Source organism: Canis lupus, chromosome 20, assembly GCF_011100685.1.
Source record: "Canis lupus familiaris isolate Mischka breed German Shepherd chromosome 20, alternate assembly UU_Cfam_GSD_1.0, whole genome shotgun sequence".
Classification (NCBI taxonomy): domain Eukaryota; kingdom Metazoa; phylum Chordata; class Mammalia; order Carnivora; family Canidae; genus Canis; species Canis lupus.
Window position 1 is genome coordinate 25,775,064 of NC_049241.1, and position 23,090 is coordinate 25,798,153.

General features: G+C 40.3%; 1 protein-coding gene across 1 annotated transcript in view; it reads left to right on the forward strand.

The window, feature by feature from the left end:
• MAGI1 (membrane associated guanylate kinase, WW and PDZ domain containing 1) overlaps positions 1-23,090 on the forward strand; it is a 637,460-nt gene that overhangs the window by 315,616 nt on the left and 298,754 nt on the right.

Consider the following 23,090-nt stretch of genomic DNA (forward strand, 5'->3'; position numbering starts at 1 on the left):
AATCAAGTGTCTTGACAGTGAGTCCTTTTCGCCCTCCAACTCCTGAGGATAGCTCAGCAAGCTTTGATTTATGTGTCTGTGAAATGATTTGGTTAAACCTACCTTTCACTTTGAGGATGAACCCAGGGTAGTGGTGATGGAACAGTTCATACTTTGAGCACTTACTATATGCCAGGCATTTTCTGGAAGCACTGTTTACATGCCCTTTCATTTAATTCTCACCATAGATGGTGAGATAGACACTTCTGTCCTCTTCTTCCTGTTGAGGAAACCATGACATGGGAAGATGGGCTGCCCAAGAACATGCCACTTAGTGTGCTGCTGGACACACATTAAGTGTTTATATCAGCAGAATAACTGTAGTTGCTACTGTTTAAATAATAAAAAAATAAAGATAGTTTGAATATATTAGAGTATAGGAGATAAGATTCTTAATATCTCTTGTTTTCTGTTTGCTTAGTTATCTGGCTCCATTTCACAACACTAATTTATGTCTTTATGGTTTTCTGATGATGAAAAAGTTCTGTTAAAAACTTTTAACCCATTTTTCCATCCTGTAAATGCTCTGAATATGGACCTCCTGTCAAAGCACAATCAATACCTGTTGGTCTTCTTGGATCAGGTCTTCTTTGGGTCTTCCAGGAAGACTCACCTTGATTCCCCTTTGATGTCAGGGAGTCAACATTTTGAATAATTCAACAAATCTGGGCACCTGGTTGGGGTGGCTCAGTGGTTGTTTGGCCTAGGGTGTGATCCCAGGGCCCTGGGATCGAGTCCTACATCGGGCCCCCTGCATGGAGCCTGCTTCTCCCTTTGCCTGTGTCTCTGACTCTCTCTCTTTCTCTCTGTCTCATGAATAAATAAATAAAATATTTTTAAGAAAATTCTGCAAATCCTCCAGAAATTATGATGATGAGCATTCTCTCACTCTTCTTCTAATTATCCGTGTCTTCAGAATCTTGCTTGGCTTCCTTGAAAGCATGGCCAACCTGTGTGCTTTTTTTCATGTTCCAGGGTCCACATCTTATTTCTGTATTTAAAGATTGCATGATCTTAGGCAAGTCTCAACATTTTTAGATTCTTAACCCCCATATCTCCAAAGTGAGCACAGTGATGATGACGACAACGATGATGATGATGATGATGATGATACTCATAGGGTTATATGGACTATATAAAATTATGTTGCTGAAGTCAAGACCACTGTAGGCTTTTATTTTTTTCTCAAATAGTATACTTCATTTTCTATGTGTTCTACTTTTCCCTCAATATCTAGTTTTCTCCTCAGTCTCCAACTCGGTCTCCAGCTCTGAGCCTGGGTGGCTCAGTCGGTTGAGCATCTGGCTCTTGATTTCAGCTCAGGTCATGATCCCTTATAGGGCCTCTGAGCTCGGCAGGGAGTCTACTCAGGATTCTCTCTCTCTCCCTCTGCCTCTGCGCCTTCCCACTGCTCTCTTTCTCTCTCTCTCAACTAAATCTTTTTTAAAAAATAAATAATATAAAGATAGGATAAGCAGGATCCCTGGGTGGCTCAGTGGTTTAGTGTGCAATCCTGGGGTCCCGGGATTGAGTCCCGCATTGGGTTCCCAGCATGGAGCCTGCTTCTCCCTCTGCCTGTGTCTCTGCCTCTCTCTCTCTCTGTGTCTATCATGAATAAATAAATAAAATCTTAAAAAAAAATAGGATAAGCAAATAGTGATGTCCTTTTATGAAAAAAAAAGCAATGAATGTTATGATACACTCAGGAAGCTGGCTTAGAATATTCTGAACATTAGGCTGGGATGCCAAGAAGTAAGATATGCTTGTTATCAGCTACTATGTCATAGCCTTATAAATGTTAATCTATATCATGATCATCTCTAAGTACTGTTTTTTTATTTTGTTAATTTTCTGTCTACTCTCCTCAGCTCCCAATATTTTTTGTTTAATGCTATAAGTACAGCTGTGTCCTCACTGTCTAAAACCGTGCCTGGCACACACTGAACACTGAACACATACTTTTGAATAAATGAAGTGAAACTTAACCTGTAGGGAAATTGAGAAATGGATGATCCTACAGTTTGTGAGAACCTGGGGTTAGTTAGTGGTTTTGACAACACAGAATAACAGGAGTACCCTGTAAGAAAATAACCATGACCAGTTTTCAAATTATGGTCTCTGTAGATTTAGGAGTTTCTTATAAGTGTGTCCAAATTGATTGGGAGGAAAGAGAAATGCTGAGCTAATGTGATTCTGAACTCCACACCCAGCTTCAGTAGGAGTGGTTCTGCTTCTATGATTTATGTATCTGCCTTCTACTTAAGATCTGATTTGAAAAATGGTTTCCTCTACTAAAAAGTTTCATATTAGGTTAGGATATTCTTCAAATGTGGCACTGCTCTTGCTATCCTCTATTTTGGTCACCACCCTGACCCCTTTCAAGTATTCTGTGTTAGAGCCAGAATGATCTTCAAAGCGTAAACTTGACCATCATCACTCCCTCAACTTAAAACACCGCAATGCATTTTCATCAATAATAAAACAGTATCTGCTATTTATTAAGCATTCCTAAGTCCGAGCACCATTTAAACATTTTGTATGTATCAACTCATTTGATCCGCTGTACTGGATAGAGAGAATATTATCAATCCCCATTTCACTAATGAGAGAACCAAGGCTTAGAGGTGTTAAAAAACTTACCTAAGTGACACACTAGTAATTCATTTTCGAATAAAAACAAAACAGGAACCTTAAGAGGTCCTAAATTTCTGTGCCTGGACCCTCCTGACAGTCTGGTAAAGCCTATGAGACCTTCTCAGAATACTATTTTTAGCTGCATGAAATAACATAACAAAGGAAACAATTATATTCACATACAGTTAGCCAAATATTTTTAAATAAATATGTGCTACATGGATCATAGGAGTAACATATGAGCTTCTTTAAATGGGTTATGTAACAAAGCATAATAACTTAATAATTTCAAAATAGTAATGAACACAAATACATTTCAAGGTGTCTGCAAAAACCCTAACATGATCTGAAAATACTTCTAATTTCTATTGGTGAAAAAGTTGCAGATATTGCTATAATATTTTCAAAATCTGTTATCAAGATTCATAGTAGATGGAAATGCTGAGTTTTAGTTAACAGTTAGTGAAAATCAGAATGTAGCTTTTTCCATCTAGATTCATAGACCCTTGGAATATGATTGTAATAATAACTCCTTCCTTTTTTAAAAAAATATTTATTTATTCAGGAGAGACAGAGACAGATAGACAGACAGACATAGGCAGAGGGAGAAGCAGGCTCCATGCAGGGAGCCCGATGTGGGACTCAATCCCAGGACTCCAGGACCACATCCTGAGCCAAAGGCAGATTCTCAACTGCTGAGCCATCGAGGCATCCCAGTAACTCCTTCCTTATCTTGAACAATGTGGCTTGGCCTTTTACTATCTGCCAGCAACATATCTCCTATGGCACTTCCTTGCTTTCTGCTCCTTCACCTTTCTGCTTGCCATTGGTCCCACATATATTCCACAGGGCCTTTGCACATCCTGGTTTTTCTGCCTAGAAGGTATGTCCTGTCCCTTCTCACCTTGTTACCTACTCTCCTTTCCATCTCAGTTCAGGTATGCTTTCTTGGGGAAGGAAGGCCTTCTTGGTCTTCCCTACTAGGTCATTCTCTTCTCTTACAGCTCCTTTTGTTGGGTCACACTGCACCAAGACAGAGCTACAGGTCTGGGTTTATTTGTGTGATTACTTGATCCAAGTCTGGCTCTCCAGGGGCAGCCTGGGTGGCCCAGCAGTTTAGTGCCGCCTTCAGCCCAGGGTGTGATCTTGGAGACCCAGGATCGAGTTCCATGTCGGGCTCCCTGCATGGAGCCTGCTTTTCCCCCTGCCTGTGTCTCTCCCTCTTTCTGTGTCTATCATGAATAAATAAACAAAATCTTAAAAAAAAAAAAGTCTGGCTCTTCAGATAGAGTTTAAGCTTTACTTTTTAAAAATATGTATTTATTTATTTTAGAGAAAGAGTATGTGGGAGCATGGGTAGGGGCAGAAAGAGAAAGAGAGCATCCCAAGCAGATTCCCCTCTGAGTGCAGAGTCCCACTTGGGGCTTGATCTCACAATCCTAAGATCATGACTTGAGCCAAAGCCAAGAGTTGGATGCCCAACCTACTAAGCCACAATTTGAGCCCAGAATTTAATCTTTATAAATGTATTAATTTATTAGGGCTGTCATGACAAGGTATCACAGATTAAGTGGCTTAACCAACGGAAATTTATTTTCTCACAATTCTGGAGGCTATAACTCCAAGATCAAGGTATCAGCAGGTTGGTTCCTTCTGAGACTCCCTTTCTTGGCTTGTAGATGACTGTTTTCTGAGTCTCCACATGGTCTTGCCTTTGTGAATGTCTATGTTCTAATTTTCTCTTCTTATAAGGAAGGACACCAGGCGTATTGGAGTGAGGCTTACCCTGATGACCTCATTTTAACTTACTTATTTAAAGACCCTGTCTCCGAATACAGTCACATTCTGAGAAACTGAGGGTTAGGACTTCAACATATGCATTTACAGGGTTGGATGTGGGAGCACAATTCAGCCAGTAACCTGAGAGAAAGAAAAGTCTGATTTTGCTCACCACTCTCTTCCTATCACCTAACATAGCACTCAGCCCAGGATAGGCCATTAGCAATCTATTAAATAAATGAATATGCATACAAGTATGAATGAATGATACCATACTTTGTTGACCATTGAAACATTTAAAACATGCATTTGTATCACATGTTCTAACATTGAGTTTATTCTTTGAGCTCTATTTTTCACTATTTCTGAGTAGGCATATCTGATCCAGGAATACCCAGATTACATTAAAAAATAAATCTTCTCTGCCTAGACTTATCTACTTGCTTCAGCTCAAATAGTGTTAGGGTCATGTGATTAAATCACAAATACAGAATTTTAAATTTCAACTCTGGAGTAATTAGCTATAACCTGAACTTTATTCTGTTCAGAAATGTAACACTTTGACTTTGATTATTAAATCAAGTACAATTTGTCATAGAAAGCAGTCTTAGCTTCTTTGAGAAAGTAATTAAGTTGGGATTGGTTTAAACACTTATTTTCTGGGGTGATTTCAGTTACACATACCTTTCTTTTTGCTTACACACGAGCACAAATAGCCCCAACAGCTCCAAATACAAGATTAATAACTGTAACACAGTGCTGACAGCATAACTTCTGGAAATGTATTATCGTGAGATATGCTGAGAGAGTGAGATTTACATTCTGTTAGGTTTTGAAAATCAAGGTTCTTACATTGTACCCATACAACAGCAACCTGGCAAGAGCAGGAATAGTGACAGTGCTAGTAGATCCTGGAGTGCAGTGACTTCCTAGTGAAATGTTACTGGCTGTTGCTAAAAATAAATAAATTAAAGTTATAATAATAAAAGAAATTAGAAATTTAGGAGGTCAGAGAACACTGGGAAGCAGGTTTCTTAAATACGTAAGTTCCAGTGCCCTTAAAAGGCTAATTAGACACCCTGATTTCTAAGTAGTGAACATAGTAGGCAGGCTAGCACACACATTTGCCCCCAAACTCTTTTTCTTAAGGGACTGGTGTCTTGAGAAACACTCTTTGAGAATGGTCTTTCTGGACAGTCCAAAGTTAGTTCACATGTGTTGCTGTTTTTGTAAAGGGGGGAGGGTATACTTATCAAAATTTCATCTCTTCCATACCCTAGTATTGTATCATGGGATTTCACAGGTGTCCTAACAAGGATCCATTTTTAACATAGGCCCTTATAGTGGTTAAAGTTTTATAGATTTGGTTGGAAGTCTTTTTTTTTTTTTAACTAAATTTGGCAATTAAAATGAAATAAAACTAAAGAAAAATAAATGAAATGAAATAAAACTTGAAGCATTTGTATTTTTTGTTGCAATTGTCAGAAAGCTAACTCCAGTCACCTTTGGCAAAAAACAGGGCAAAAGTATCTGGAGAAGGATTTACTAAGAATGTGTCAACAGGATTCAGACCTGCTCTGTCAGCTGGATTCCCTTTTCCTCACCAGTCATTTGACTCTCAAGGAAGATCTTTGCCTGAGTGAGCAAATGGACTCCAATAGGTCTACTCACTTAGCATTAGCAGTAGAAATTGGACTTCTTGCCATTCTTCCAACAAAGTTCCAGATTTAAAACTCAGTGTTTTGATTTGGGTCCTGTGATTCCCTTCTTCCCACCTTCTCTTAGACCTGTGACAGGCAAAGCTAGATGGTGTGCTTTTCTTATGCCAGGGAATAGGGTCAATCCAGTGGAAACCACAGGAACTGAGCCAGAGAAGGGCCATGGGATATGCATTCCTAGAAGAAAATGACAGTGCTGTGACCCAAAGAAGCAGAATGTATGCCTGGCATGTAAAAATAATGGATATGCCATTCGCCTGCCTTTAGCTTATTGGTTTATGGAAACCTCTTTTCCTGTAATTTGGACGAAAAAGATTTCAGTTAATTGAGCTTCTATTTAGTGAAGCTGCAACTGATTACGTTTGTTAGATAATTAGCTGCTGATGGAGTAAAAAAAATGGAAGAGATGCCTGAAAAATAAAATGAACAGGTCCTGACAGTTCAGTCAAGGTGGGAAGCTAGTAAGAGGCAGGATTCAAGGATTGCTTTACACATTGTGGATTTCCTTGTTCATGAGCTTCTCTACCGGGGAGACTATCTGTCTTTTGTCTTGTTGTCACCAGGGCCTGGCACATAGTGAATTCTCAGTGATTTTTTTTCTTTTTTCTTTTTTTAAGATTTTATTTATTTATTTATGAGAGACACAGAGATATAGGCAGAGGGAGAAGCAGGCTCCCTGTAGGGAGCCCAATGTGGGACTCTATCCCTGGACCTTGGGATCACGACTTGAGCCAAAGGCAGATGCTCAACCACTGAGCCACCCAGGTGCGCCCTCAATGATTTCTTTTTCATTATTGTAGAACCAAGAGCTTGGGTCGGTTTACTTTTGGGGGAGGGGGCAGTGTCATTACTGAAGGAACAGAGCAAAAGAAAAAACAGGTTGAGGTGAAGATACTTGAGTATGATTTTGAAAGTCAAATGCTCATTTGAGCTGCTTGTGGGACAATTTGGCAGTTTGGGAACATGGAGCTCAGGTCCCTTTGACAGTATTCTGGGACCATCCAATCTTGTTTTTACTTCAGTTCAAAACAGACATTTCTGTGATAAAAGCATAGAGATATTTCCCTATGAGAGCACTAGGTGTGGACTTATTTATCAAGTAATAAGACTGTTCAGGAGAAGGGTTCAAAGATTATTTGTTTTTGCCTTAAAGGCATTGATGTCTGGGCCTCAGAGGGAATATATGTTTCCACATGTTTACATTTGTGAATGGCAAATTGCACTTGATGCCACATTTTGGTGACCTAGCACCACATTGCCTCTATAAGGACAGTTTGGGGCACAAAGATCAGTCCAGGAAAATCATATTTGTTTCCTTTGTAGTCAGCTGCAATTTGACTATTTTTTTTTCTGGAGCTGGAGTTAATGTAGAAAAACCTGAGAACAAACAGAACTGGCAGTGTGTAACTTATTTCTTACTTCGGGCTTCTCAACTCAGTGACTCCTTGTTTGATAATAAATATTTTTAGTGTTCTCCTTATTATCCTCAAATGAAGTTAATGGATAATGCATCTTTAAAAAAAAAGATTTTATTTATTTATTCATGAGAGAGACAGAGAGGCAGAGACACAGGCAGAGGGAGAAGCAGGCTCTGTGCAAGGAGCCCGATGTGGGACTCTGTCCCAGGTCTCCAGGATCACGTCCCGGGCCACAGGCGGCGCTAAACCGCTAAGCCACCCAGGCTGCCCTAATGCATCCTTTAATATATCCAATTCTCTAAGTCCTGTAGTGACCTAACTAACTACAGAAAATAAAAATCAAAGGAAAGAATTTCTAATAAATGATGCTTATTGCCATACGTATAATATACTCTTGGACGTGAGTTCACTAGAGCCTTGCTTCTGTTGGGAGTCTTGTTAAATGCAGATTCCAGTTGACAGCTCTGCTGGGAGACTTGAGATACTGCATTTCTAGCAAACTCCCCATTGAAGTCAGTACTACTGGTCTTAGACCCCACTTTGAATAGCAAGGCTCTAGAGGACACAAGGAACTATCAGGTGCTTGCCCTTCTACGCGGAACCCCTGTGAATGCTTCAGCTATAAAACTCACTGCTACAGACGGATTGAATGGGCTATTGAAAATTAGAAGTAGCATTGCTGCCGGTGATGCAGCTTTCCTGAAATGGTTAACAATCCTTAGCAAAGTTCCCAACAAACCAAAGTAGCATTTTCTTCTCATTCTGCAGAATTTTGCGTGCGGCTTATATTAAAAATACATTAAAGAATGCTTTGCATTTATGTGAACCAAAGGAAGGTTCTCGGCTTAGATGCTTGGCATTCCATTTGCTGACCACTGGGGCAGTCCTCAGTTACATATGCCATAACACAAAACTTGGAGACCCCTTGCCCACTGAGTCCCGGTTTTGCCTTTCAATTGCTGTGACAGCTCCCTTTGTCTCTGTATTCAGAAAACACCCCCAGATATATCCTGCCGGGAGGAGGTACCATCTGTTGAGAACTTCTGAACCCAGAGACCAACAAATGGGAAGAGGTCACAGGGGGGTTCATAGGTGTGTTTCGACTCTAAAGTTTCTTTAGGCAAGCTGTCCTACAAACCAGGGCTCAAAGGAAATAGTCACAGTCATTGCACAGCACGTGACAGCAGTGTGGCACATTCTTTTTGGAGGTGTTTTCTCTGCTGTTCACTTTGTTACCCTAGTAATTGGGGAAAAAGTTGCTAGGGCCATATTTGCAGCAGACAGATTTGTTTTGTACTGTGTTGAGAGAGGGTGTTAAATGCAGGCCGGGGAAGAATCTGAAGCAAATGGAGAGAGTTTTGGGGACAAAAAAAAATAAGTGAGTCTAACTTCCTACCGTGAAAAAAAAAAAAAAACCCACAGAAATTCCACTGAGTAAATTTAAAGATCAAATTGGCTTTATTCAGTGATTCACGAATCGGGCAGCATCGATAGAAAGGAACTCCCAAGAGCTACAGGAAAGGGAAGGTTTTTAAAGACAGGGAGGAGATGGGAAAAAGAAGCTTATAAGCAGAGAGTGGATTGTTTCTGGCTTAGGTAACCTCTCTGTGCAGGTGGAAGGGTTCCCATTGGGAATGACCTCACCGTGCTGATCAGGTAAGTCCATGTTGACTGGTTAAAGGTGACTAGTTCCTGGGAGAGGTTAAAGTTGCAACTGTGTTAGGGATGAAGTCTTAGTTTGCTGACGTGAGGTTTCACACATGTGACTCCATTGGGTCTCTTGCTCCTTTTTAACACTAGTAACCACAGGCTCAATTGTTTTTCCAGCTGCTTCTACCTTTCCCAGTGGTCCTGTATTTCGAGTGTCAGTCTGGTCAGACTTCTTCTGACACCAGAAAGTAAGAGAGCTGTTTTTCAGGACTGCATAATCCTCTCCCTTGGCATTTTATAGTTCTACTGAAAGCCTCTCTAAGAGAAGATGGGATTGGCTGAGTAAAAATATGAGTATGTAGAAAATATGAATATGTTTCATTAATTATATCACAAGAGGCATTTCTAGTCCAGGGATAATCATTTCTAAATTCAACATTCCCACCTAGAATCGCTTAACTTAAAATATTTTAACCCTCAGAGAAGCTGTGTGCTTTGATACTGTTTGGTAAGAAATATATACGATATGGGTGATTTTTTTTCTCCTTTTGATATCAAGTATTTTTAATACTACTGGAGCATAAAAATGATATGTTTGTTATAGACCACTTGAAAAATAAATTAAAAACTTGAGAAAAAAGTTGAAAACTCCTTACCCTAGTTGAAAAGTAAATAACTATCTGTAAAACCAGCACCTAGAAATGACAAGTATTAGAAGAAAATACAAGTAATTTTTAAAAAGATTTTATTTATTTATTTGAGGGAGGGAGGTAGAGAGAGAAAGAGAGAGGAAGCAGAGGAAGAACAGAGGCAGAGGGACAAGCACTCCATGCTCAGCACAGAGTCCAACACGGGCCTGAGACCATGACCCGAGCTGAAACCATGAGTTGGCCTCGCAACCCACTGAGCCAGCCAGGCGCCCCTCCAGTCTGTTTTTAAATGTAGAAATACATAAGCACATGCTTACATTTTAACAAAATTAGAATAGTTTCACTAGTTTTGTGTGCTAGTGTTTTTACTTAAAATTAGAAAGTATACCTTGTTATGATGTTTCCTATTTCAACAATATACTAGGTAACTGTATATTCGCATGCAATTTTGCAGCATCAGTGAGATCCCTTGTACCCTTTGCCGGTTTCCTCGCAAGGTAACATTTTACAAAACTATAGTATAATATTGCATCCAGGATATTGAAATTGATATAGTTTGTCTTATTTGGATTTCTCTGATTTTACTTGTACTCATTTGTATGGGTGTATGTGTTTACTTCTGGGCACTGTTATCACCTGCATAAGTTTATCCACCTCCAAGCTCCAGATCCTGAACAGTTTCCACATTACAAAGTGTCACTGTGACTGTCTTTTTACAGTCACACCTACCTCTTTCTTGCCTCCTTGGCAATCTGTTCTGAATTTCTAAAATTTTGTCATTCAAAAGTTTGATGTTAATGGAGTAATAATACCTGTTAACCCTTTGGAATTGGGATTGACTCTGGAGATTTATCCAAGTTGTTGCCAGTATCAATGGTCTGTCCCTTTTTCATTGCTGAGTTGGGTGTGTCATCACACACACACACACACACACACACACCACATAACTATTCACCTGTTGAATGGTGTCTTGGCTGAATTAGGTTTTTGGCTATTACAAATAAAGCTGCTATGAATATTCGCAAATGGGTTTCTAGTGTTTTTTTTTCCCCTTTCTGAATAAAGATTTTCCCTTTTTTGGGGGGGGATAAATTCACAGGAGTATAATTGCTGGTCAAATGTTTAGTTTTATAAAAAACTGACAAATTGTTTTCCAGAGTGGCTATACCATTTTATATTCTCACCAGCAATATAGAAGCATAATCCAGTTTTTTCATATCCTCACTAGCATATGGTGTTGTCACTATTTTCATTTTCTTCGTTCTGATAGGTGTGAAGTGATCTCACTGTCGTTTAAATTTGCTTTTTCTGAATGCAATAATGTTGATACAAAATAATACATGCATACGTAATAATAATGTTGAGCATTTTTTTGTGTACTTGCCATCTGCACATCCTTTTCAGTCAGATGTCTGTTCAGGTCTTTTGCCCCTCCCCTCCTTTTTTGTTTTTTTTTTTTAAGATTTTATTTTTAGGTAATCTCCCTACCCTATGAGGGACTTAAACTCACAACCTCAAGATTGAGAGTTGCACACTCCTCCAACTGAGCCAGCCAGGTGCCCATTTTTTGCCCATATTCTAATTGGATTTTTCAAAATCTTGAGGTTTGAGAGTTTTTTTTATATGTTCTGGATAGTAGTCCTTTGTCACATGTGATTTGCAGATCTCATCTCCCAGGCTGGATGTTGTTTTTCTCATTCTCTCTAGATGGGCTTTCATTGAGCAGAAATTTTTAATTTGACAAGGTTCAAATGATCAAGTTTTCCTTCTGTGTATCATGCCTTTAATGTCAAGCATGATAACTCTGATAACATTAGCCCTCGATCCTACAAAATTTTGTTTTTGTTTTTTTTTTTTTTTTGAATCCCTTAAAGTTTTATAGTTTTACATTCTCCATTTAAGTTCATGGTATGTTTTTTTTTTTTTTTTAAGATTTTATTTATTTCCTTTTTTTCCCCCCTGAAGAGAGAAGTGGGGAGAGAGAGAGCACATAGGCACAAGCCCAGGGAGGGGCAGAGGGAGCAGCAGACTACCCACTGAGCAGGGAGCCCAAAGCAGATCCTGACCTGAGCCAGAAGGCAGACACTTAACCAGCTATGCCACCAAGTGCTCATCATGGTCTGTTTTGAATAAGATTTTTGTAAGAGGTATGACGTTTAGGTCAATATTCATTTTTTTCTTTTGCATATGGATGCCCACTTCTTCCAGCACCATTTGTTGAAAAGCCTGTCCTTCCTCCATTGACTGCTTTTTGCAACTTTGTCAAAAATCAGGCATGTTTGTGAGGTCAATTTCTCTGTTCTGTATTCTGTTCCATTGATTTATGTGTCTATCCCTCTGCCACTACCACACTGTCTTGATTATTGGAGCTGTGTAATAAGCCTTAATACTGGGTAGAGTGATCCCTCACTCTTTATTCTTTGGCAGGATTGTTTTTGTCAGGCTAGGGCCAGACTCCTTGCTGTGGTTGGATCTTCTTTTCTGGTTTTGCATTCATTTTCAATCCTGGACTCATTACCCAAGTATCCCTCCAAGAGAATATTTTGTTTTACTGTTAAAGAACAAAATTCGATTGAGTAAATTTGAAGATCTAATTTTCTTTATTAAAGGATTCATGAATTGGGCAGCATCCCATCTAGCAAGGAGAAGGGAGTGCTGAGGAGTTGTACAAAATGGAAGGTTTTAATAGGAAAGAAGGTGGGGCAAAAAAAGCTTTTAGCAAAAGGAAATGATTGCTCTGGTGGCTTTCCCTTAGGGAAAAGAGCAAGAAGTCTGTCATATAGATTACTTCATCTTATTTTGGGGATGGAGAAAGCCTGTGGGGCAGATTCATTGGATGTGAAGATTCCTGATTGGGCTGTTAAGACCACATTTTGGAGGAGAGGTTGAAACTGCAGTTAGATTAGGCATCAAGCCCGGGTTTTTGGACTCAGCCTAATGGAATGCCATTCTAATGGGGCTCGTGGTTTTCTTTTTAACATTTACTAAGGGAACATTTTCTCTTCCCAGGGGGTTTATCTTTCTTTCTTTCTTTTTTCTCTGAGTTCCCTAAAAATTAAAATTGTAGATGTGTATGATTGTATTTATGTCCACCTAACCCTGCCAAACTCATAATACCTTGCCATGGACTTGTTCTACTTTTACATCATGTACTCACATGGGCATCATCTAATCTTTAAATTCTTTTTGTTTTGTTCAGATTAATCTACATGATTGTGGATGGGGGACAAGGGATGGAAATTACTCACTGGCCATTTACCAGTGTTCTGTTCAAAAGCAGGATGGCTTTGCATTGGAGTCTTAGTGAACTTGAGCATAAATATAAGTGCAGAGGGTCTGCGGTGCTTATTTAAACAGAAAGTTTTTTGGAGTTATCTTCTTCAGAAAATGTTTCCAAACACTGTGACAGCAAAATGATAGTGTAAATTGTAATGTCTGTCCCAGTTGGGTATATAAACATATGAAGAGTCTTTTTCTTAAAAATGTTTGGGTTGTTCATTTACAGTGAAAACTCTCTAACTCACATTCAAAAATATGGGCAGGGTAAAATAATGATTTTATCTTTCAGAGTCGTATAGGTCCTTTGTTACTTTCAAGGAATTCTGTGGGAATGGCTTGTTTGGGATAGATGCTTCTAGATTGTGGGTTATGAGTAAGAACAAAGCCTTTGGAAAAGAGAAGGAATAAATTCAGAGACAGTGATTTAGAATTATTCTTAATGTCATAAATAATGGAGTGGATGTCCTTAAGTGTCTTTAATGGTGTTTTAGCCTATAAGCTAAGGAACACCTAAGTTCTGTTCTCAAAGTTCCTGAGACATGTGTGCAGAATGATGAATCAAAGTATAGATGCTTTGTCCCAGACCTCACCACAGATTTTGATTAAGCACATCTGGACCTATGGACTTATGGAGGACTCCTTTCGTGAGCCCTGTCAATGAACCAAAACTGCTTAAAAACCAATGTAGGCCAAAACCAATCCTTTATCCTTCCCAAAGTTCAAACTTGAATATCTAATCTTTCCAATCTGTTATGAGAAAACTCATACCATAATTTCCTGGTGTGCCTGGGACAATTCTAGTGTATATCCCTCACTATAATTATTAAAATACTCCCTTGGGCCCTCAAGAATTGTCCTGCTTGGATGGTAAATTATTTGGTAACTATAGTCTTAGCACACTCAGAGACAAATCCAAAAGAAGGAATGAGTAACAGCATAAGTTTGCCTAAATGGTTGGTGGAGGGCAGCCCCGGTGGCTTAGCGGTTTAGCGCCGCCTTCAGCCCAGGGCGTGATCTTGGAGACCCGGGATCGAGTCCCACATCAGGCTCCCTGCATGGAGCCTACTTCTCCCTCTGCCTGTGTCTCTGCCTCTCTCTCTCATTCTGTGTCTCTCATGAGTAAATAAATAAAATCTTTTAAAAAAAATGGTTGGTGGAGAGCTACCTTAGGCAACTGTCCACTGGTCTGTCTTGGCCAAGGGGAGTTTGAGGTATCCAAGGGAGATACTTCATAGCTTATCCTACCTAATTTCATGAGAGAATAGAAAGCATATAAAGAAAAATGTTGAGGTGTAAGGCCTTTTTCTCTAGGATGCCATTCTACCTTTCTTACCCATATTTAAAGGGGAGAACACTTTGGGATCAGGATGGGAACTAGGCTCTGTCTGCCTTTCATCCCACTTCTCAGGAGAAGAAAGAAGGCCATAATATCCATGTCATCTGGGCCTGCCCTTGTCCTATAACAGCCTTAACTCTGCTATGGCTCAAGAATCTCTTTGAAACTATGGAGATCGGAAAGATTCCACAGCCCCAGACTCAGACAACAGAATGAAACACCACCTGGTCTGGAGACCACTAACATGCTCTTCCTCGTCTCCAACCATTACAGTACTTTTCTTTCTGGTGGGTAGAGGGAAGAGGGAGCAATGAAGGATTTTCTTTAAAGCTACACCTATCTCTTGCTCTTGATCAGTCATCCTGGGGCCTGGTCATTCTTCTGCCTCTAAAGAATGTGTGACATGATGATACCTTTCCATGGCAAAAATTAGAGTAACATCACCATTGTAAGCTCTAAAATTTTTAGCAGTATTTTTTTAAGCATGTAAGTAATGATATCAGCAATTTATGTAAAATTCATTTTAGAAGAAAATTAAATTGAGGTCTTAAAAAATTTCATTAGTGTCTGTTTGTTACTGTGGGTTCCAACATAAATAAGGACTCTGTGGAACACTTGACATTTTAGTTATAAATTCACACATTTCTCATTGAACTCAAGAAGACCTATTAGAACACAGATCTGCGTGGGCCTTTTTAATAAGAATGCCCCCAATTCATTCTGCTTTATAGGAAAAGTAGAAAATAATTTGCAAACCTGAACACTTGGTGATTTAGTTTCCTGTGACATTCCCCCTCCATCCCTTGTGGATAGTCAGTGGGGTATGAGAACTGCTGGCCAAAAATAGAGATGTTACCTGGTTGTGAGCCTTGTGTCACCTGTACAGGTAGGTAATGTGCAACCGTCTGAAGGATGTCTGAGGCTGTGCTTTGGGTTTGTTCTCTTTTCTTTTTCTTTTTATGTATGTATGAATGTATTTATTTGAGACAGACAGAGAGAGGGAGGGAGGGAACAAGAGGGAGAATGTGTGCAAGCCAGGGAAGGGGCAGAAGGCGAAGGAGAAAGATAATCTCAAGCAGACTCTGCACTGAGCCTGACGTGAGGCTTGACCCCACCACCCCAAGATCACGATCTGAGCCAAAATCAAGAGTCGAATACTTAACTGACTGAGCCACCCAGGAACTCTTTTTCTCTTTTCATTTTTATGAGTTTTCTGATTAGTCCAAGGAAGACTTTCGTTAAGCTGTGGGAATGGTCTTAAAGAAATAGTAAGATTTATCAAAGAATCTCCAGGGAAACATGAACTCTACAGCTCTTATCACCTTGGATGCCTGCACAGGGATGGTCCTACGATGAAGTCATCCCTGCAAGTTAGATTTTAAGACCTGGCTCATTCTGTGTAATTTGTGTGTCAAACACAATGCAAGTGCAGAATATTGGAGACAGTTGAGTATACCACGTTCATATCTTTGAGCTAAAGGATGTTGGCAGGGTAAATGGAAAGCCTTCACTGCGGGAATGACATGGTCTAGGGAAAAACTGTTTTGTTTGTCCACAGATATGCTTAGCTAATGAGAAATTAGGCAACGTGATTGCAGAGGAAAACCAGAGCAAGTGAAACATGGAGATAAAAAAAGAGTCCTGTCACCACTTAGGCCATTATGCACTGTGGAAGATTGGATGGCTCTTAATTATTCATTTGGGTGTCAATGAGGATAGAAAATAGCTATCTTAGAAGTAAAAGGGACAAGTTGAAGAAATTCTCAAAATTCACAGAATAAGTATGTGTGGAATTTTGCAGATTTTCAGAGGCCTGTTGAGTTTCAGGGTAGGAAAGAGATACTACACCACTTGACAGTTTTCTTGTTCACAGTGTTAGCACAAGAGGCTAATGAAAATCTGGAAAACAAAACAGCACTGGGAGCAAAAGAAGGAAAAAAAAAAAAAAAAACAAGATGGTCCTGAGCTGCCAACATAGCAAAGCAAGCCGTAGGTCAGTGACAGTGTAACCCAATATGCCTGTGCTTCCCAGAGTCTTTTTAAAGTCCAAGAACATAGAGTGGACACAAGGACATGTGGATTATCCACTCCCTCTACTTAGGACCAGAGGACCTCTGTATGTTTCCCTTAATTCCCATTATGTTGTTATTTGAGCTCATGTAACACTTTTATTTTGTTAGCAAGGAAGACTTTGATTTCATTTCTTGGTCCACACAGTGGTTCCTTAAAACACAAAAATACTCTCACTTTGCAGTATGAGTAACTAATGTTTTTATTAGGAGGGGAACACACATAGCCTACCAACAGTTCATAGAATTTTGAGCTTTTGTTCTGACAAGTGACATGTTCTCTGATGTTTTGTTCTGTAGTTCACACCTTTGCAGATTTGGATTAGGCAGAAATGGGTCACTTGGCATTTGAAGGGTTGTACCTTTTGACGTGGGTACAAAGAGTGAGAGATAGGAATGAGTGAGAGAAGTAGAGAAGTCACCCTCCACCCACACTTTGACACTAACTGCAGAAAGCTGTAAGGTGTAGAAAGGGAAGAGTCAACACTCAGTTGTGATTCCCTCTCCCGAGGGATAAATCTGCATCCCATTTGACTTTTTTTTTTTTTTTTTTTTTTTAAACTCAATACTCTTGGCATCTGCACGGCTCAGTGGTTGAGCATCTGCCTTTGGCTCAGGTCATGATCCTGGGGTCCTGGGATTGAGTCCTGCATCAGGCTCCCCACAAGGAGCCTGCTTCTCTCTCTACCTGTGTCTCTGCCTCTCTCTGTGTGTTTCTCATGAATAAATAAATAAATAAAATCTTCCAAAAAAATAAAAAAATAAGCTCAGTACCCAATGTGGGGCTTGAACTCATGACCCTGAGATCAAGTAGCATGCTTTACCAACTGAATGAGCCTGGCTCCCTCCATTTTGAAATTTTTTAAAGATTTATTTATATGAGGGAGAGAGAGAGGGAGTGAGCTAGCAGGGGGAGGAACAGAGGGAGAAGGAGAGAGAGAGAATCTGAAGCAGACTCTTCACTGAGCACGGAGCCTCATGTAGGGCTCAATCCCATGACCCTGAGATCATGACCCGAGCCTAAATCAAGAGTTGGCCACTTCGCCAACTCAACCACCCAGGTACCTGAGACCCATTTTGCATTTTTAAACTGCCTTCCTGTTTGCTCTTCTTGACATGGTTTCTTCTCCATTACCTTAAGCAACCTTCTCCAATCTAACATTTTCCTTCTCTGTTTCTGTAATGGACCAAAACATGACCTTTTGTCGTGGAAACCCAAACCTTTTTGGTCTGTCTTCAAACCAGGTCAGATCTTCATAGATACATCTGGGCCACTGCCCCCAGCCCAGCTTTTCTGCAGGGTGCCTCAATGACTGCAGAAATTTCTTAGACTTACTGTTCACCCAAGCCCACTTCCCAGGCTCTTCTTTTCAAAGCTTGCTGGACCTTTGCTGGCAGATGGTAAATATCAAAAGATTTTAAAAAGGGGGGATCCCTGGGTGGTGCAACGGTTTAGTGCCTGCCTTCAGCCCAGGGCGTGACCCTGGAGACCCGGGATTGAGTCCCATGTCCAGCTCCCTGCGTAGAGCCTCCTTCTCCCTCTGCCTGTATCTCTGCCTCCCTCTCTCTCTGTGTCTCTCATGAATAAACAAATAAAATCTTAAAAAAATAAAGATTTTAAAAAGAAAGGCAAAACAAAACAGTAAATTTTGAAAAAGTCCTGAAAGTTCTCTGCACCCTGTTTATCCAAGGCTCAACTCTAAACATCTTGCTCATACTTTGATAATACTAATAGTAGGGCAGCCCGGGTGGCTCAGCAGTTTAGCACTGCCTTCAGCCCGGGGCGTGATCCTGGAGACACAGGATCCTGTCCCATGTCAAGCTCCCTGCATGGAGCCTGCTTCTCCCTCTGCCTGTGTCTCTCCCTCTGTGTCTCTCATGAATAAATAAATAAAATATTTATTTATTCTCATGAATGAATAAATAAAATATTTATTCTCATGAATAAAGTATTATTTTTAAATAAAATTTTAAAAAAGATAATACTAATAGTACTACTAGTAGTAAAAATGAGTACATTCTCCTAATTATTTTTTTTAAGATTTTATTTATTCATGAGATAGAGAGAGAGCAGAGACACAGGCAGAGGGAGAAGCAGGCTCCATGCAAGGAACCCGACATGGGACTCGATCCTGGGACTCCAGGATCACGCCCTGGGCGGAAGGCGGCGCTAAACCGCTGAGCCACCCACCCAGGCTGCCCCATTCTCCTAATTAATCATAAAGTACTCTGAATTATGTATCCCCTTGTTATCATTTTCTTCCTCCCAACCATGAAATTTTACATTTCTAAAGGACCCTCCACAACTCATAATAAAATACCAAGTGCACGGGAGACACTGAATTAATACTTGTTTTTATTAAATTAAATATATCTGATAGAGCGCCTTTGACTAGCTCATTAGTAATGAAGTCTGGTGAGTTTCCATGTGAAGAGCGAGCTGGGATATGTCACTCTGTATTGTCAAACACAATACTGTCCCTCCGGAAAAATGCTGTTGGTTTTGTGTAATTCATTGATAAATTCAAAGGATGATGTGACCATCTGTTTTCTGTAGCTCCTGAGGAAAGTAGAAAAGGATTGGCCCTGAGCTGAGAATGAGGAGAGGGACGTAGATAAAAGGCCTGTTCACCGATGAGGTTGTTTAGCAATTGACTAGATTATCCAGGAGCTCTGCCGTGTTCCCCAGAGTCTTCAGAAAAAGGAGCGTTGTCTTTGATGGAGGTGATGGCCATAGCCTCCCCTGGATGACCTCTCTGCGCTGGTTCCCATTCTGTGTTTTTAATTCAGATTTTCCCCCCTTTATTCTTCTTATATATATATATATATATAAGCGCCCATTCTTTGTAATTATATGTATAATTACAAAGAAAATATGTTCATTTAAAAAATCTGAGATTTCAGAAATTTTATAGAGTAAAAATGGAATATGAAGGATATATATTATATATATAATTACAAAGAAAATATGTTCATTTAAAAAATCTGAGATTTCAGAAATTTATAGAGTAAAAAATGGAACCTCTGCTCCAGTTTCTTTCCTCAGAGCTAACCACCTGTAATTGGTTGCTGTATGTCTTTCTCCCGTGCTTCTTACTTTAAATATAGACAAATACATACATGTACATGTATACATTTTATAAAAATGTGACGATAGCTTCCATCCTGTCCATTATAATTTTCCTCTCATTATTGTGTGTAGGTCTTGTCCTTTCTAACGGTTATGTAGAATTTCTTTGTATAGATGTAGCATCATTTTGTAATTACAGCTGCTGTCACGCAGTTCCCACAATTCACTATTAAATATAATGCTGTAAATGTCGTCATGCTATACTGAAAGTGCAGCAGGAATATGTCTTGTTCAGACCCCAGCAGATCTTTTTACTGTACTTTTCTTCACTTTTGGGATTAAGTAATACTTGGTCCCTGGTGGGTTTGATTTTTGTTTTGTTTCTAATACACTAATGCGTTGCTGTGCTGCAATGCTATATGCGTTCACTTGAGTTCACCTCTGCTTATTTTTTACACATTCCACAACACATAACTTTAAAAAAAATTTGAAGTATAATTGACGCATAATATCCTATGATGAGTTTCAGGTGTACAGTATGTAACTTTCTTATGTGTGCTCTAATGTGTTCTTGCTAAACGTTCATGTATTTTTCTGGCACTTTAGCCCCTGTTTTTTTTTTTTTTTTTTTTTTAAAGATTTTATTTATTTATTCATGAGAGACACAGAGAGAGAGGCAGAGACACAGGCATAGGGAGAAGCAGGCTCCATGCAGGGAGCCCCACGTGGGACTTGATCCCGGGACTCCAGGATCACGCCCTGGGCCAAAGGCAGGCGCCAAACCGCTGCGCCACCCAGGGATCCCCTAGCCCCTGTTTTTAAATCGCCATTTGCACTTTGGCAGAAGTTACTTTGAAACTGATGATGGCAAGTTTTCTGAATTGGTTTATTCTTACCAAGCGTCTTTCCATGATCCTTGAAGTGTGGAGGCCATGGGGGTTTCATTTTTAAGGCCAGTATGTTGCTGTTTTAAATTATACTGCAAACTCCAAACATATGGGGTTTTTCATCTATCCTTCGATTGCACATGTCCCTGAATATCATAATCGTATTTTTATTTGGCCTCATGAATCTCCCTGCCCACATGATGTGATCGAGACTGATGGTGCGGTTGAAGGTTCGTTAGGGGGATCAGAGAGCATCAAGTCAGAATGTTCGCCCCCTCTAATTTCTGATTCTTTCCTCTTCCGCGATACAGCCGAGCCGGCTGCTTTAATACTTGTAGAATATCAATGGAGCTCTCCCCCTCCTCCTTATTAGGAACCAGGAGCGAGAGCAAATTGGGAATGCACTTTACAGGGTCTGCAGGAAGTTTGAAGTTTATTTATTAACACTAAATGCATCTGTCAGGCTGCAGTGATGAGATTAATCCTCATTTTTAATATTTGATTTGCAACTGATTAATCGCTTGAAGCTTTTGTGGTAGTGCAAATTTAGACTACTGATCTGACTGGGAAGTGTACCAGAGTGTGAATTATACAGCAGGGTGCGCGGGGGGCCGCCTTCTAACTGTAGAACACCTGGAGCAGGGCTGGAGAGGGAATACCGAACAGGTGAAAGGCACACTGGGATTCTGGTTTGTGTTTTCGGGGTTTTCTGGTGGTCACTTGAGGGGAAAGGTGGTGTTGGAGCTTGTCTGGAAATAGCTGCTGTAGAACGAGGGGAGGCTGAATTGTGTCTATGAAAGCGGGACAGAAGGGATTAGGCTGGTGATACACAGTCTCTTCTTACACGTTGCAATTTTTCCTGAAAATAGAGTTGCCATATGTAGAGTTTCATTGGCACCTTGAGGGACTGGGAATGTCTGCGATCAGAGGGGAGAAATACAGTGACTCGTTTTGTTCTTGAAAATACATTTGAGGGACGCCTGGGTAGCTCAACAGTTGAGCGTCAGCTTTCAGCTCAGGGTGTGATCCTGGAGTCCCGGGATCGAGTCCCTGCATCGGGCTCCCTGCATGGAGCCTGCTTCTCCCTCTGCCTGTGTCTCTGCCTCTCTCTCTGTGTGTCTCTCATAAATGAATAGATAAAGTCTTTACAAAAAAAAAAAAAAAAAAAAAAAAAGAAAAGAAAAAGAAAAAGAGAATACATTTGAAGGCTTGCATTCTTCAGGGTTTGCCAGAATATTAGCGGAAGGCTCATGCTCATCAGGCTTCTCTGTGCCGGCGCATTATCTTGTTGGGCTTGTCAGAGTGTGAAGAATCCACAGGCCACCACGTGGGAAAACCGAAGCTGCTGAACAATCTATCTTGTTTACATACACACCCATTTTGTGAAGAGTTTCTTTTTTTGAACAGTTTTGGGTTCACAGCAAAATTGAGAGGAAGATAGAGAGTTCCTGTATCTTCCCCACCCCCTCATGTAAAAAGGCCTCCGCCACCCTCAGCATCCCCTACCAGGGTGGGACACCTGTTACAGTTGGTGAGCCTGCATGGACATGTCCTTACCACCCAGAGTCCGTAGTGTATGTTGGGGCTCGCTCTTGGTGCTGTACATTCTGTGGGTCAGACAAATGTGTGATGACATGCATGCATCATTGTAGGAGTGTTTAGAGTGTCTTCACTGCCCTAGAAATCCTGTGTGCTCTGCCTGTTTATACTTCCCCTCAACCCCAACCCCTGACAACCACTGATCCTTTGTCTCCCTAGTTTTGTGTTTTCCAGAATGTCTTATAGTTGGAATCATAGAGGATGTAACCTTTCAGATTGATTTCTTTCACGTAGTCCTACGCGTTTAAGGTTCCTCCATATTTTTTCATGGCTCCATAGCTCATTCCTTCTTTTCGGTTAGTTGTTTGATGGCACATTCCTTTTTACACTGAATAATATTCTACTGTCTGGAGGTACCACAGGTTATTTATCCATTTATCTACTGAAGGACATCTTGGTTCCTTCCATGATGTGGTGGCTACAAATAAAGCTGCCATAAACATCTGTGCAGAGTTTTGTGTGGACATAATTTTTCACCTCCTTCGGGTAAATACCAAGGAGTGTGATTGCTGATACTATGGTAACAGTATGTTTAGTTTTGCAAGAAACCTCCAAACTGTCTTCCAAACTGGGTATACTGCTTTTCATTCCTATGAGCAATGAATAAGAGTTCCTGTTGCCGGACGCCTGGGTGGCCCAGTGGTTGAGCATTTGCCTTCAGCTCAGGGCGTGATCCTGGGATTCCAGGATTGAGTCCCATATTGGGCTCCTTGCATCATGGAGCCTTCTGCCTCTGCATCTCTCTCTCTCTCTCTCTCTCTCTCTCTGCCTTTGTACCTCTCATGAATAAGTAAATAAAATCTTAAAACAAAACAAAACAAAAAACGAATTCCTGCTGTTTCACATCCTTGCCAGCAGTTGAACTTGTCAGTGTTCTAGACTGTGACCATTCTAACAGGTGTCTTCTTGTTTTGATTTGCATTTCCATGACAACACATGATGTGGAGCACCTTTTCATTTGC